Source organism: Cetorhinus maximus, chromosome 10 (genome assembly GCF_964194155.1).
Source record: "Cetorhinus maximus chromosome 10, sCetMax3.hap1.1, whole genome shotgun sequence".
Lineage (NCBI taxonomy): Eukaryota > Metazoa > Chordata > Chondrichthyes > Lamniformes > Cetorhinidae > Cetorhinus > Cetorhinus maximus.
The window spans coordinates 113,251,930-113,269,162 of NC_135888.1; positions in this window are offsets into that span (position 1 = coordinate 113,251,930).

A 17,233-nucleotide genomic window follows, 5' to 3' on the forward strand; every position below is an offset into this window, starting at 1 on the left:
CCTAGCCTCTGACCTGCTCTTGTAGCCACAGTATTTATATGGCTAGCCCAGTTCAGTTTCTGGTCAATGGTAACTCCCAGGATGTTGATAGGGGAGGATTCAGTGCTGGTAATGCCATTGAATGCCAAGGGCCGATGGTTAGATTCTCTCTTGTTGGAGATGGTCATTGCCTGGCACTTGTGCGCTGTTAATGTTACTTGCCATTTGTCAGTCCAAGCCTGGATATTGTCCAGGCCTTGCTGCATTTGGACATGGACTTCATCAGTTTCTGAGGTGTCACGAATGGTGCTGAACATTGTGAACATTGCTAATAGCTACATGAATAACCGTCTATATCTGACAGTTGCCCTAAATACAATGTCCATCTATCAGTTAGATTTAGTATGTGGGATGAGTCATTTGTTCACCTTGAAAGCCTGACACAGAAATAGAGTGCATCAAAGCTATCCTGGCTATTCCAATCAGATAATTGATCGCTGTGGTCTACCTAATATTACCTTGGAAAGACAAAGGATCTTCAAAATTTGAACAGCAGGTTAAGCAAGCCACGTCACGCTGCGACTATGCAGTGGCGACGCGAGTGGTATTTTCCACGAACATGATGCTGCGGTTAGCCCCAAAGACATTCTGCTTACTACACAACTGAGTAATGCCAAGTATGAATTTCAGCACTGGTGCAGTGCCAGGTATATAGGCCGGGATTTTCCGGCCCCATCGCGGGCGGGACCTGCCGTGGGTGAGGCGGCGCTCCAGCCAGAAGTCCATTGACTTACAGCGGGACTGGAAGATCCTGGTGGCGGGCGAGTGTGGAAAACCCCGCCCATAGGCTTTATGTCTTAGCAATTAGCTGATTGAGTCAAACAGATTCGAAGAGATCAAGCTTGCAAAATCCAAAACAAGATGTGATTCTGCGATTGGGCAGCACTTGCTAAACAACCTTGAGTACGCTAATAGCTACATGAACAACCAATTTAATGTAATCAGCTGAGTTCGTAATGTGACTCATTTATGCTTACTAGAAGTGACACGCGTGCATACACAGGAACACATTCTCTGCAAACAAAAATATTTTTTTCAAGCCTTAATTGCACATTTTTTGAATTACCCAGGAGTTTGGGGAGCCTATAGTTCATCTTTGTCTCTCTTTCAACAATATGCAAGTTCTGTACTACCAAGAAAATGCAATGTATTCCCCTCTTCTGGCACACAGAGCACCAGTGGCCTCCCTTGTACAGCGGTGGTCAGTGACTTGTGAAATGCTAGCGATGTTCTAGCCTGGAAAGATCCCACATGAAGAAATTCATGGCCGCTGCCACCCTTAATGCCACGGGCAGTGCCAACGCCATCCTGCTCTGAAGCTACTGACCTGTCTGCAACAGGTGGCAGATTTCTATGAGCAATTCTTTCATAAAATGGAGATGTCGCTCACATGAGCAGTGGAAACACAGTGAGGCCAATGGGCATAAATAGTGGCAGCAGAGCAAAACCACCAGCAGGAACACAGTGAGACTAATTTTTCTCAAAAGCAGCGGCAGAGCAGGGCGAAACCACCAGTGTGAACACAGCAAGACCAATGGGTATAAAGAGTGACAATAGAGCAAAGCAAGACCAGGAGTAGGAACACAGCAAAATCAGTGAGTATAAAGAGCAAAAGTAGAGCAGTGAGATCAGGGGCGGAGTTTTTCTAGCCCGCTTGCGGTGGGCGTGATAGGTGGCATGCGTGGAAAATATGGCGGGACCCACTTCACGACCATTCTTCTGCTCAGTCTACCGACAGCGGGCAGCATTTCCTGCCATCGGTCAGCCGGGGGCTAATTGTAACACATTAGCATATAATTAAAAGGCCATCCTGCCAGGCTCTTGGAACCCCACCGTATCGTCCGTCTACATCGGCGGGAAAGCACGCCGACGTGTTTCACAACAGCACACAGGCGACGTGCACTTGGTGACCTTTACTTTGGGGGAACTGAGATGAGTGGGCAGCAGCATTCTCCACAGCTCGCCTGTTGTTTACAGGCCTCAGGGGTGCCAGGGGTGGGGGGGGTGGGGGCAAATGATGCCTGGCCCTGCAGGCGACTGCTGAGGGGTGGGGGGATGTCTGGGAGCAAGTGCTGGCCAGCCTCGGAGGCAACTGCTGAGGGGGTGGGAGTGGCGGTCAAGTGCTGCCCTGGGGCTGCATCTCACGCACAGTTGGGGGGCAGGGTAAGCGAGGGAAATGGCCATGCATTAGAGACACCTGTATAAACTGACCATGCCTCAGCAACTAAGGCAGATCAGGCGCAGCCACAGTGATATGATTGGGGTCAGGCTCCTAGACTGCCCACCCATGCAAGCAACGCGGAGGCACCAAAGGGCCACCAAGCGCGCCATACCTTACACCCCCAACCCCCCACCCCAGCACAGGCTTTGAGTCTGCCACCACTTTATTGGACCGCAGAGCAGTTGGACTGCACACGTTGTACAATCTCCTCGCCAACGCTGGCCATGTAGCAGTCACTGCTGGAGGTGCTTACAGCCCCTTGCAATCACAGCAAGAGATGAGTTTTGGCAGGCGTCCTCTGGAGGGCCGAGACTTGGAGGGCTCTAGCCTGCTTTCGGGGTCCTGCTGTGTTGCAGTGGCGCCCTCCTCGGCCTGGATCTGCAGAGGTCACAGGAACAGGGGAGTTAGGTGGGCCGGTCACTCCCAGAGTCATCTGAATGGATAGACCTGGAGCGTGCACCTGCTGATCCTCCTCCCTATGGGTGCCCGAGGGCCCCTAGCTGACTCCATGAGCAGAAGGGGTAGCTGGAGTGAGATCGAGCTGCCCAGCACTCCTCTCACGTACACACTGTTGGTGGCCAACAATGGCATCAGCGATGGAGTTAAGCCTACACCGCAGTGCAGGAGTGATGTCCTGGACCAAGATCTCCATGGCAGCCGCCATCCTGCCAATGTTGACCTCGGTGCTTTGCAATGCTGGCGCTATCTCCTCAGCCTGAAGACAGATGGACTTCTGCATCGTGCCTTGCAATCTGAGGAGTGCAGCAGACATCCCTTCCTGATGTTCCCGAGCTTGCCTTTGCAGCTCCAGTAACTGTGACATGACCGAGTCCAGAGGTTCATCATCTGACTCGGGCTCAGCAACGTTCTGGCCTCCAGCAGTCCTCCGAGTGCCGGGGACCTGGGATGTCCCTGCCTCTGCCTGCTGTGGATCAGACAATGCGATGTGCTCACAAGATTGTGGTCCCAAGGCTACTCTAAAGCTAGGTCCCACCGAGGTGTGTGTCTCTGTGCTGGGTGGAGGGTGTGGGTGAGTGCTGTGTCGGGACTTCAGGGAGGGTGCCTCCAAATTCCTCTTCAGAGGCTTCTTTGGAGCTTGCTCGGAGGCTCTAGGTCATGGACTCCGTCAGCTGCTTCCCAGATGTGCCTGCGAAAGCAAAGGGAGGTAATTAGTGCATGGCAGTGGCCTGTGAAAGAGGACACATCACTCACGGCATGGTTGTCTGATGGATCCTCATTTGGTAGAGCAGCGCCGACCTCACCGTCAGCACAGGACCGGTCCCAGTCATCGCCGGCCAGCTGGATGGCTCTGTTTTCGAATTCTGTCAGAACTTTGATTTCTGACATCCCTCCACCTGTCTGCCACCTTTCCCTCCTGTTGCGAGACAGTTTGTCCTGCATGAATAGGGATGGAGAAAGTGTATCAGGATGCCTGCCGGGCCAGATGATGAGTACGCTTTGCCTGTGTGGGTGGTTAGTGGTCCCATGGATGGGATGATGACAATGATGGCGTGTGTGGAAGAGTGAATGGTGATGTCCCTTGCACTGGAAGTGAGTGAGGGCCCTGTGGGTGTGTGATGGGTTTGTGAGTGAGAGTTGGGAGTGATAAAAGGAGCTACCCTGGCAGAACGGAGGAGATCATTCATCCTTTTGCGGCACTGGGTGGCTGTCCTCCTCTGCAGGGCATTCGCGCCGACCACCGCTGCCACTGCCTCCCAAGCCGGATTGGTGATATTGCTACCCATCCTGCAGCCAGAGCTGGGGCAGAGCACATCCCGGCGTCCCTCCACGGCATTGCTTGAGGGACCCGTCATTGAAGCGGGGGCTGCAGTCTTTTTGCCTTTGCTCTCGGCCATGTCTCCCAGGCAGAGCTGATGAGCTGGTGACGATGAGTGCTTTGCTGGCGGCTGCCTTTTAAAGATGGCAGCCGGCATGATGCAACAGCGAGGTGATGGCGAGCAGGCGAATGAGAGCCCGTCCGCCATGGAAACGGCATGTTTCACGGGCGTGAATATGTAATGAGGCGGGCTCGGGAAGATACGACGTGAAAACCCGTCATTTTCATCAGCAGGTAGGGCTCCATTTTACCCGCCCACTACCTCACTTAGTGCAATTCTGGGAAAATTCAGCCCCAGGAGTGGGTCATAGTGAGACCGGCGGATATAAAGACAGTGACAGAGCAGAGCAAGACTGGCAGGAGGGACAAAGCAGATGGGTATAAAGAGCAACAACAAAACAGAGTGAGACGAGGGGGCGAGATGTAGCAACACCTGCAGCTATAAAGAGCGGCAGCAATTCAGAGCGAGACCAGGAGTGGGACACAGCATGTCCAGCAAGAATAAAGAGCTTGGATCATTAATAGCAGAGCAACTGTGTTCAAAAAAAAGGGGAATGAAATCAAAGTGTGATATCACAGGAAAGCAGGTAAGTGATCGGTTGGTAAGTATATCCCTTTTTGTCTTTCTAAACTAGAGCATTCTTTCAAATTAGGAATTGAGAAATTTAAAACTTCAATCAAGTTAAGTATATCAGAAAGTAAAATAATAAAAATGAGTGCAGAGAAGGGCTACAGGCATTAATTAAAATTAATAGTTTAAACAAGTTACTAACTAAATTGGAGGGATTAGGAACTATTTGTATTTGATGTGATTATATCAGTGGAGAAACTAAAAACTAAGGCTTATTTGATAATTCAGTTTATAATTAAAATCAGTGCTCAATCAGACCTTGGAGATAAAGTTAAAAATTAAACAATAGGGGGTAGTAAAACTAAATAAGTCTGATTTTTTGGTAAATTAAAATCTAAAGTTTTTAGACAATAGGGGATAAATAAAAACATTTCAGTTAACCTCCCTGTAAAATAAAGTGACATCAGCACAGGAGAAGCAATTGTTTGGAGAGTAGCTGGTGAGTCATTTTTATTGAACTGGTAAGTTTAATAGTCTAATAAATGAAGGCATGGCAGGGCAGTTCGGATCCATGAGGTGTGCATCTTGTCCCATGTGGGAATTCCAGGATGCTTCTCATTTCCTGGGTAATCGCATGTGCAGGAAGTGTTGTCAGATGCAGGACCTCAAGCACCCTGTTTCAAAGCTTGAGCATCAGCTGTCATAACTGCAGTGTATCTGCGAGGTTTAGAGCTTCATGGTTAGCATGTTTGTAGATGTGGTCACCCCTCAACTTAAGGATATGCAGGCAGAGAGGGAATTGGTGATTGCCAGAGAGTCAAAAAGGACCAGGTGGGAAGTGCAGGAGTCCCCTGAGTGTATCTCACTCTCCAACCAGTATTCTGTTCTGAATACTAGTGAGAATGATGGGGTGTGAACATAATCTAGGTCATGGCACCATGACTGGCTCAGGGTTGGGGGGTGGCGGAGGGGTGCAGGAGGAAAAGCAATAGTGATAGGGGATTCAATAGTTAGGGGAACAAACAGATCTTTCTGTAGCTACATATGTGAATCCAAGATTGTGTGTTGCTTCCCTGGTGCCAGGCTCAAGGATGTCACTGAGTGGCTGTAGAGCACTCCGAGGCAGGAGGGGGAACAGTCAAATGTCATAGCCATATCAGTACCAATGATATAGGTAGAAAGAGGAATGAGGTCCTCCAGGCAGAGTTTAGGGAGATAGAAAGGAAACTGCCAAACAGGACCTCAAAGGTGGCAATCTCCGATTAGTTCCAGTAACATGCACAAGTGAGTATAGAAACAGGAGAACAGAGTGGATGAATGCATGGCTGGGGAGATGGTCCAGGAGGGAGGCTTTAGACTCCTGGGACATGGGGACCAGTTCTGGGGAAATTGGATCTGGACAGGTCAGAAGGGTTGCACCTGAACAGGGTCGGGACCAATGGTCTTGCAGGGAAGTCGTGGACTCTGCCAGTGTCCTAGACGACCATATGTGCAGGAAATGTCACCAGCTGCAGAAACTTAAGCTCTGGGTTTTGGAGCTTGAGCAGCAGCTGGAGTCACTGTAGCACATCCATGAGGCTGAGAGCTACGTGGCTAGCACGTTCAGCGAAATGGTCACACCGCAGCTTCGGAGCCTGGAGGCAGAAAGGGAATGGGTGACCACCAGGCAATCTAAGAAAATTAGACAGGTAGTGCAGGAGTCCCCTTGGGTCCTGCTCACCAATCGGTTTTCCGTTTTGGATGCTGGTGAGGGTGCTGGTTCCTCAGAGGAGTGCAGTCAGAGCCAAGTTTGTGGCACCACAGGCAGCTCTGCTGTACAGGAGTGGAAAAAGAAGAGGGGAAGAGCAGTAGTAATAGGGGATTCATTAGTTAGGGGAACAGGCGAGCATTTCTGTGGCTGTAGACCTGACTCCAGAATGGTGTGTTGCCTCCCTGGTGCCAGGATCAAGGATGTCACGGAATGCCTGCAGGACATTCTTCTGGGGAAGGGAGAACAGCCAGAGGTCGTGGTCCATGTTGGTACTTAGGTAGGAAAGGGGATGAAGTCCTGAAAAGCAGATTTTAGGGAGCTAATGAAAAACAGGACCTCTAATGTAGTAATCTCAGGATCACTCCCAGTCTCACGTGCAAGTGAATATAGGAATAGGAGAACTGAGTGATTGAGCATGTGGCTGGAAAGTTGGTGTAGGAGGGAGGGCATCAGATTTTTGAGGCACTGGAACCAGTTCTGGGGAAGGTGGGGCTTGTACATGCCTGAACAAGACTGGGACAAATATCCTTGCAGGGAGATTTGCTAATGCTCTTGGGGAGGGTTGGGAGGGGTGTGGGGGGTTAACTAGATTGTCAGTGAGGTGGGAACCTGAGGGCAAATTCAGAGCAGGGAAAAGGGGAAGGAGAATTAGAGAGTGACTCTGAAAGGGGAAGGAGAATTAGAGAGTGACTCTGAAAGGGGAAGGAGAATTAGAGAGTGACTCTGAAAGGGGAAGGAGAATTAGAGAGTGACTCTGAAAGGGGAAGGAGAATTAGAGAGTGACTCTGAAAGGGGAAGGAGAATTAGAGAGTGACTCTGAAAGGGGAAGGAGAATTAGAGAGTGACTCTGAAAGGGGAAGGAGAATTAGAGAGTGACTCTGAAAGGGGAAGGAGAATTAGAGAGTGACTCTGAAAGGGGAAGGAGAATTAGAGAGTGACTCTGAAAGGGGAAGGAGAATTAGAGAGTGACTCTGAAAGGGGAAGGAGAATTAGAGAGTGACTCTGAAAGGGGAAGGAGAATTAGAGAGTGACTCTGAAAGGGGAAGGAGAATTAGGGAGTGACTCTGAAAGGGGAAGGAGAATTAGAGAGTGACTCTGAAAGACAGAAGCGGCACAAGTTAAAAAAATAACCGCACAGGAATGTGGCAGTGTTAAAAGGTATATATGTAAATACAAGAAGGGTAGTAAATAAAGCCGATGAGCTGAGTGTACAGACACACACATGGCAGCATTATATCATCGCTATAACGGAAACTTGGCTTAAGGAGGTGCAAAAATGGCAGCTCAACAACCCTGGATATAGAGCTTTCAAGCTGGGGGGGGTATAAAAAAGGTGGGGCTGTAGCATTATTGGTTAAAGAATCAATTACAGCTGTGAGGAGGGATGATATACTAAATGAAGCATCAAATTAGGCCATATGGGTTGAGCTCAGACATAAAGGGGCAGCCACACTATAGGAGTGTACTATAGACCCCCAAATAGTTTAGGGAGTTAGAAGAGCAAATACATATACAGACTTCTGAGCGCAAAAACAATAGGGCAGTAACCGTCGGGGACTTCAACTACCCTAATATCAATTGGGATACGAACAGTGTGAAGGGCACAGAGAGCACAAAATTCTTAAACTGCTTTCAAAAGAATTTTTTTAACCAGCACGTAACAAGCCCAATGAGAGGGAGCACAATTCTAGATTTAGTGTTAGGAAATGAAGCTGGGCAAGTGGGTGAAGTTAAAAACAAAAAGCTAAAAGCTACTGCGGATGCTGGAAATCCAAAACAAAAACAGAATTACCTGGAAAAACTCAGCAGGTCTGGCAGCATCGGCGGAGAAGAAATCAGTTAACGTTTCGAGCCTTCATGGCCCTTCGGCAGAACTGAAGCATAGTTAGAAGAAGGAAGAAATATAAATTGGTTTAAGGTGGGTGGGTGGGGGGTGGGGGGGGAGAGAGACATTGAGGGTGTGGTGATTGTGGAGATGAGCAGATAATCAAAAGATGTCACAGACAAAAGGGTCAAAGAGGTGTTGAAGGTGGTGATATTTGTCTGAGAAAAGTGCTAATTAAGAATGGAAGACAGGATATTCAAAATACAGCTCTAGTGGGGGTGGGGTGGAAAGACTAACAAGGTTTTAGTTTAGATTTAAAAATAATGGAAATAGGTGGGGAAAGAAGAATCTATATAAATTATTGAAAAAAAAGCGGGGGGCGGGGGGGAAGAAACGGGGTGGGGATGGGGGGAGGGGGAGTTTAAGATCTAAAGTTGTTGAATTCAATATTCAGCCCGGAAGGCTGTAAAGTGCCTAGTCGGAAGATGAGGTGCTGTTCCTCCAGTTTGCGTTGGGCTTCACTGGAACAATGCAGCAAGCCAAGGACAGACATGTGGGCAAGAGAACAGGGTGGAGTGTTAAAATGGCAAGCGACAGGGAGGTTTGGGTCTTTCTTGCGGACAGACCGCAGGTGTTCCGCAAAACGGTCGCCCAGTTTGCATTTGGTCTCTCCAATGTAGAGGAGACCGCATTGGGAGCAACGAATGCAGTAGACTAAGTTAGGGGAAATGCAAGTGAAATGCTGCTTCACTTGAAAGGAGTGTTTGGGCCCTTGGACGGTGAGGAGAGAGGAAGTGAAGGGGCAGGTGTTGCATCTTCTGCGTGGGCATGGGGAGGTACCATAAGTGGGGGTTGAGGAGTAGGGGGTGATGGAGGAGTGGACCAGGGTGTCCCGGAGGGAACGATCCCTATGGAATGCCGTCAGGGGGGGTGAAGGGAAGATGTGTTTGGTGGTGGCATCATGCTGGAGTTGGCGGAAATGGCGGAGGATGATCCTTTGAATGCGGAGGCTGGTGGGGTGATAAGTGAGGACAAGGGGGACCCTATCATGTTTCTGGGAAGGAGGAGAAGGCGTGAGGGAGGATGCGCGGGATATGGGCCGGACACGGTTGAGGGCCCTGTCAACGACTGTGGATGGAAAACCTCAGTGGGTGAAGTAGCAGTGGGGGACCATTTTGGAGATAGTGACCATAATATGGTTAGATTTATCATCATTATGGAAGTCGACAAAGATAGAACGGGAATAAAAGTTCTCAATTGGCGGAAGACAAATTTTACAAAATTGCAAGGTGAGCTGGTGAGAGTGAACTGGATACAGCTATTAGAGCGAAAATCTGTATCAAATCAGTGGGAGGCAATCCAAAGGCGAGATTCTACGGGCACAGTGTAGACATGTCCCTACAAAGAGAAAGGGTGGTACTGCAAAATCTAGACCCTCTGGTTATCCAGAACCATACAGGCCAAGATAAAGCGGAAAAAGAAAGCTTATGGCAGTCACAAAAGAGCCAACACTGTAGAATGCCTAGAGGAGTCTAGAAAGTACAGGGGTGAAGTAAAAATGGAAATTAGGAAAGCAAAGAGAGGAAACGAGAAAACATTGGCAGGTAAAATCAAAGAAAATCCTAAAAGTACATTAAGAGCAAGAGATTAACTAAGGCAAAGGTAGGGTCAATGAGAGTTTGTACATGATAACTTGTGGGTTGATGCAGAAGATGTGGGCAGGGTTCCCAACAAGTACTTTGTCTCTGTCTTCACTAAAGAGAGGCATCGTGCAGACATTCTAGTTAAAGAGGCAGAGTGTGAAATATTAGATGCAATAAGCATAGTGAGAGAGGGAGTACTAGAGGGACTGGTATCCTTGAAGGCGAATAAATCACCAGGGCCAGATGGATTGTAGCCTGAAGGAAGCCAGGGAGGAAATAGTGGATGCTCTGAGGGTCATTTTCCGATCCTCACAAGATACAGGCAAGGTTCCAGATGATTGGAGGTCTATGAACAATGCACCATTATTTAAAAAGGGATACTCCAGAAAACTATAGGCTGGTCAGTCTGACTTCGGTGGTGGGCAAATTATTGGAAACAATTCTAAGAGACAGGATAAACTGTCACTTTGAAAGGCACAGATTGAGCAGAGATAGTCAACATAGTTTTGTTAGGGGAAGATCGTGTCTTACTAACTTACTAACCATCTGATTCACTAATGTCCTTTAGGGAAAGAGGTCTGCTGTCCATACCTGGTCTGGCCTACATGTGATTCCAGGCCCACAGCAATGTGGTTGGCTCTTAAATGCCCTCAGAACAAAGGCAATTAGGATGGGCAATAAATAGTGGCCTAGCCAGCCATGCCCACATCTGCTGAATGAAAATAGAATTTTTTGAGGAAGTAACAAGGAGGATTGATGAGGGCAGTGCAGTGGATGTTGTCTACATGGATTTCAGTAAGGCATTTGACAAGGTCCCACATGGCAGACTAGTCAGGAAAATGAGATCTCATGGGATACAGCGGAAGGCAAGTTGGATCGAAAATTGGCTCAGCGACAGGAAACAAAGGGTAATGGTCGATGGATGTTTTTGTGAATGGAAAACGGTTTCCAGTGATGTTCCACAGGGCTCAGTGTTGGGGCCCTTGCTGTTTTTTATATATATATTAATGATTTAGACTTAAATTGGGAGGCGTTGGGAAATTTACAGATGACACAAAAATTGGCTGTGTAGTTGATAGTGAAGAGGTTAGCTATCCAGTCCAGAATTATATCAATGGATTGGGTGAGTGAGCGAAGAGTGGCAAATGAAATTCAATCTGGAAAAGTGTGAGGTAATGCATTTTGGGGATGGCAAACAAATCAAGGAAATACTCAATAAATACTCAATTATTGAGAGGGATTGAGGAAGTAAGAGACCTTGGAGTGCATTTCCACAGGTCCCTGATTGGCAGGATAGGTGGATAAGGTGATAAATAAAGCATATGTAATGCTTTCCTTTATTGGACAAGGTATTGAATACAAATGCAGGGATATAATGATGGAACTGTATAAAATGCTGGTTAGGCCACAGGTGGAATTTTGTGTACAGTTCTGGTCACCGCATTACAGGAAAGGCATAATTACTCTGGAGAGCGTGCAGAGAAGATTTCCAAGAATGTTGCCAGGGCTTGAAAATTGCAGCTATGAGGAAAGATTATATAGGCTAGGGTTGTTTTCCTTAGAACAGAGGAGGCTAAGGAGTGACCTAATTGAGGTGTACAAAATTATGAGGGGCCTAGATAGGGTAGACAGGAATGACTTGTTTACCCTAGCTGAAGGGTCAATTACCAGGGGGCATAGATATAAGGTGATTGGTAGAAGGATTAGAGGGGACATGAGGAAAAGCTTATTCACCCAGAGGGTGGTGGGCATCTGGAATTCACTGTCTAAGTTGATGGTTGAGGCTGAAATGCTCAACTCATTTAAAAGGCACTTGGATGAGCACCTGAAGTGCTGTAACCCGCAAAGCTACAGACCAGGTGCTGGAAAGTGGAATTATAATGAGCAGCTAGTTTCTTTTCATCTTTTCTGGCCTGCACAGACATGGTGCGTTGAATGGCCTCTTTCTGCGCCATAAATTTTCTATGGTTCTATCGTTTGTTCACCTACCTTTCTTCTTGAAGCACTCGTAGTCATTAGCACCGGACTGCATAGGGAGCACCACATCACCTTTAGGGGGGGTTTACAGACAGGTCTCTACCTACCAGACCAGCCACAAGGCGGAGGTGACTTTTCAACGGCTGCAAGGCTAGGGCTTGCTTGGAGAAGGGGGAGAAGCGGTCTCAGGCAAGGGAAGAGGCTGCAGGGTGAGGGCTATACTGGGGAAGGAGGGTATCCCAGGGTGTGTGTGGGGGCACATGTTGAGCTGTGCAAGTGGCCTGGTGCTGGAAAGTGGGATTAAAATGGACGGCTAGTTTCTTTTTTCTCTTTTTTGGCCGGTGCAGACATGATGGGCTGAATGGCCTCCTTCTGCACTGTAACTGTTTTAAGGTTCTATGGTTCTAGGACAATTTGCTTGTGCTATTTGGGAGGGTTTAAAGTAAATTTTCAGTGCTGTGGGAAGCAGGAGGTAATATTAGAGAGGAAAACCAAGGTGCACAGCAAATTGGGAAAGACAGATAACAGTAGGATTGGTTAACAGTCAGTTAGTAGTACAGAACTTGAATATTATTGGAAAAAGATATCTTGCTGAAGCTCTTCATCATGATCCTCATCAGGACAAATGCACAAATGCCAAATCTCAAACAACCACACCAATTTATACTACAGGAGAAAAGTGTGCTGATGGGTGGAAAGTCGACTCTGATTGGCCAACATGTTGCCATGAAGAAAGCAATGGGGAATTGCCAGCTCCCCAAGTTCCCGGGTAATTCAAAAAATGGCCCAAGCCTTGAACATATTCCTTTTGTTTGCAGGATAAATGAGCCACATTACAAGGAGGTCTGATTATCTTAAGTTGGAATATGTCTATTATAGCTGATGCCATGATATGGAGAACTATCTCCTCCATGGGGCTTAAGTAATTCAAGCAACCTTGTTCCCTTCCGGTTCTGGTCTGTTCCAGTCAATTTTTGGGCAACCTTGTCCTGCAAGAGAGAGGGAAGAATGTCAATGATCGTGTTACATTATGTTTATGTGATGTACCTTCCACAGCTGAATAGTTGGAGACATGTGGATGCAGTGGGAGCTGGTTGTGAGGCTGACATCATTGGAATATTTTTGAGAGTGAGGTGGAGCAACTGAATGTTAGGCCCGAGTCCTGATACTAGGGACGGCTGATAGGTGAGCGGTGGAGGTGTGGTGCATTGAGCAGTATGAGAGCTTGATGTGTGGTTGATAGGAGATATCATGTGAAGATGCATTCACTGAACTTGACCACCCGCGTGAGATCATTACTCTTCTTGCGGCACTGTTGCCAGCACCTCAGGACCAGACTCCAGGCACCCCTGCAGAAACATGACCTCTCTCCTCCTGTTGATCTCCACCACTAAGGCCTCCAGCGCCACATCAATGAACCTAGGAGTCCTTTCTCATCCTTGGTCCTCCATTTGAGCAGTCCCTACTTGCAGTCAGTTTCAGTACAGAGTGTCAGCAGCAGTTCCCTTCCACAGAGTACAGTTCCCCTTTAAAAGGAGCAGGCTGCCTTTAAGAGGAGCAGGCTGGTGCACCATGTGCTCCGAGCACATGCTGCTCGATCCTCTGCTGAACGCCCAGGAGGACAGCAGTGCGGACCTGGCTCAGCCCAATGTTACTATTATTCAAATGAAGAGGCAGTTTCAAGTTTGTGTGCTGCTTGCTCAATGAGAACAGGTGTAGGCAGATCGTGAAACAAAGTTTTTAAGATAGGATAAATAGAGAGAAATTGTTTCTACAGGCTGGGGAATCCCGGAATAGGAAACATAGCCAAAAATTAGAACCAAACGTTTTAGGGGTGAAGTTCGGAAAAATTTCTACGTAAAGGGCAGAATCGTCCCAGGCTTGCACTAAGTACAGTACCGGGGGCGTAAAACATATTGTCCCAAACCCGCCGCATTAATTATGCATTCCTGGGAAACATGCCGTTCCCATGGCGACAGACGGACATTCGCTTGTCACGCCATCATCTCACCGCTTCATCACGCTAGGCACCGTATTTAAAGTGCAGCTGCGCACACACCTCTCAGTCCTTCCATCCCATGACTGCTGCACAGAAGACATAGCCCTGAAAGGCGAGAAGACGGCAGCCCCCAGGTTCAATGATGCGTCCCTCGAGCGCCTTTTGGACGCAGTGGAGGCTCGCCATCATGTACTTTATCCCTGCTCTGGCTGCAGGATAGGCAACAACATCGCTAATCCGACTTGGGAGGCAGTGGCAGCGGTGGTCAGTGCCACTGGCGTAGAAATTGAGCGCCGCTGTCATTTTCACGGCCACTGGCAGTGGATGCCATCCATGTCCCTGTGGTGCCAAATCCTAGTAGATGGCAGATGTGAACGACCATTTCCCTAGACATGCGCCGTTTTCAATGACACTGGTTCTCGGTCATCTGCAAGAATGAAAGGCAGCGTCTATAGACCCTGGCTCTAGCTAGGCGCTGGCCAGTGATGGCTCGCAGTGGCTCTTCAGCGGCGTGTGCAGGAGCCGCAGCCACCCCTTCCTCCTGAGGGTGCTGCTCCTCCCTTTGCATAGCCAGGCGCCTCAGTCGCTCTCTTCTCTGTCGTCTTCATTCTCTGTACACCATGAGGCATAAAGTTAGATCACCAGGCTCCATGATCCTGATGTACTCCTCCTGCTGGATGAAAAGAGGGACGCATGGGTTAGCTTGGGTGTACTAAGAACCATTTTTTAAATTCATTCATGGGATGTGGGCTTCGCTGGCTGGGCCAGCATTTATTGCCCATCCCTATTTGCCCTTGAGAAGATGGTGTTGAGCTGCCTTCTTGAACCGCTGCAGTCCATGTGGTGTAGGTACACCCACAGTGCTGTTGGGCAGGGAGTTCCAGGATTTCGACCGAGCAACAGTGAAGGAACGGCGATTTATTTCTAAGTCAGGATGGTGAGTGACTTGGAGGGGAACTTCCAGGTTGTGGTGTTCCCATCTATCTGCTGCCCTTGTCCTTCTAGATGGTGGTGGTTGTGGGTTTGGCAAGTGCTGTCTAAGGAGCCTTGGTGAATTCCTGCAGTGCATCTTGGTCTCTTAGTTAAGTGTGAAGGCCTCTTAATGCACCCCAGAGAGTGCTGGCCACCATTTGGATGGCCAGAGATTAGTGGGCTGCATGATTGCCCGAGACCCCACCCACCTCCACCCCACTCCACCTGACCAATTGGCAGCAGCTTTGCCCATTGGACTACATGCTGTGCTCTCAGCTCAGGCACAGGCATTCTCCTAACCCGCACTGCAAGGCTATGCTGTTAGCTTGAAACATGGGGGAGACTGGTCCAAACCGGAATGATGATGTGGCAAGGGACTTTGAACGGCTCCACCAGTGACTGCCCCATGACCAGCTTTAGCGAGGAGATTGTACAATGTGCCCAGTCATCCGACTGTTTTCCAGTCCACTAAAATGTTCAGTTTGCAGTCTGTGCCTGAAGCTCTGGAACATTTGGTGGCACTTTCATGCCTCTGCGTTGCTTGAGTGGGTGGATGAGCTCGAGACCTGGCTCTATGCATGTCAATGTGGTTTCACCTGAACTGTCTCAGCTGTGGAGGAATGGTCACTTTATACAAGGTTTCCCTACTGCATGGCTGCTTCCCTCCCCACTACCCCGCACATGCTTGTGCACTACCTTCAACCGCAGGGCAGCCCTTATCACCCCCCCCCAAATCGCTTCAACCACGGGGCAGCCCTTCCCTCCTCCCTCAAGTCGTTTCAACCGCAGGGCAGCCCTTACCCCCACCTCCCCCCGGCACACCTCAACCTTGAAATCCAACAGGCGACCCTCACTAGCGCTGCGCAAAGTTACTGTGCACTCACCTCCAAGTTCCCCTCGAAGTGCAGCCTGCCAAGTGTACACCTTATATATGCTGTTGTGATTGCACACCGACGTGGGCAGACAATTCGGCTGGGGGGCTGAGTCCAGCGGGCTGACCTTATAATGATATGTAGGTGTATTACGATGAGGCACCCAACGTCCGCTGGCATGAAATGCAGCCCGCCATCGACGGGTTGAGCAGACAACCACAAACTGGCTTCACGACATCGTGAAACCGACTTCTGGCCTTCTCTCCACATTGTCTGCTCACACGACCGAGCATGCCCGATGCCAGCGGGCACAGATGATTCTGCCCAAAGGTGGTATGGGAGAAGTTTGGGACTCTCTTCTACAAATGACAGTTGATCCTGGATCTATTGTTATTTATATACAAGAGTTTATTAGATTTCTGTTAACGAAATGGATGGAGCAAAGTCGGGTAGATGGAGTTAGATTGCAGATTAGCCATGTTCTCATTATTTGGCAGAACAGCTTTGAAGGACTAATGTACTACTCCTATTTCTATGTTCCTATGTAAATTCTATCTTTTCTTTTCATTCCTTATGTAAAAATGTAACTGGGGGTTTTACAATAAGACCCCTTGTGATATGTCCTGAATACTGTGATCATACATGTGCCAAATATGTGTTTATTCTGTTCTTCAGAAGACAAGCTAATAAAATCGGTCATTGCCATATTCCAGAAGGCTGGTGGAACTCGGGAAGAATTTCTGTCCAGGTGAAATTCAGTGTGCTGATTTTCTTTTTATTGATTTTGAAATTTATGTGAATGAGGATATACAATGAGCCAAACAGTATGGTTGAAAGAAGGAAGTGAGTAGGATAATGAAATTAATCAAGGGGTTCATGTGGAGAAAGCAGAGAGAATGACTCATTCTTAAAAAACACTCAGATGACATTGATTCATTCTGGGAAATCAGGCACTCTGCTTTTTTCCTGAATGCTCAGATTACACAATCTAAATTCAGCTCCCAGTGACAGCTCTGGGCAAAAATATTCATCAAGGCTGAACTTTTGGGAAGGCTCAGAACTTGAAATGAAAACTTTCATGAAGGCATTAAAAGACATGAAATGCAATTTAATGGACAAGTTACTGTGTAGTATGTAATCTTTATTTTAACATATTACTTAAATCCTCATTCATGATATTTTAAATTCATGTTACTGAGGATAAAATGGAGGCAGAACCCTCAAATTAACTTGTAGAATCGAAGGATGATATTCTTCCTCTATAAAATAGTAACTATTGTGAGTAGCATTGTGTGACACTATGTCTGCAAGTTTTGGCTCCATAGCACCTGTTTTTTTTGGTGCTATGGTACCGTTTTGAGTGCAAAATAATGTCTGCACTGCACACACCGACTCTAGTATGTCTGTACCAGATGCCATTTTGGTGAGAGCATTGGTGCGTGTGTCGGAAGCATGCACAAGAAGTCTGCAAGCTAAAATGCCACTTAGAGTGTAACCCGGATTTGACACCAACAGTGACAATTTTGA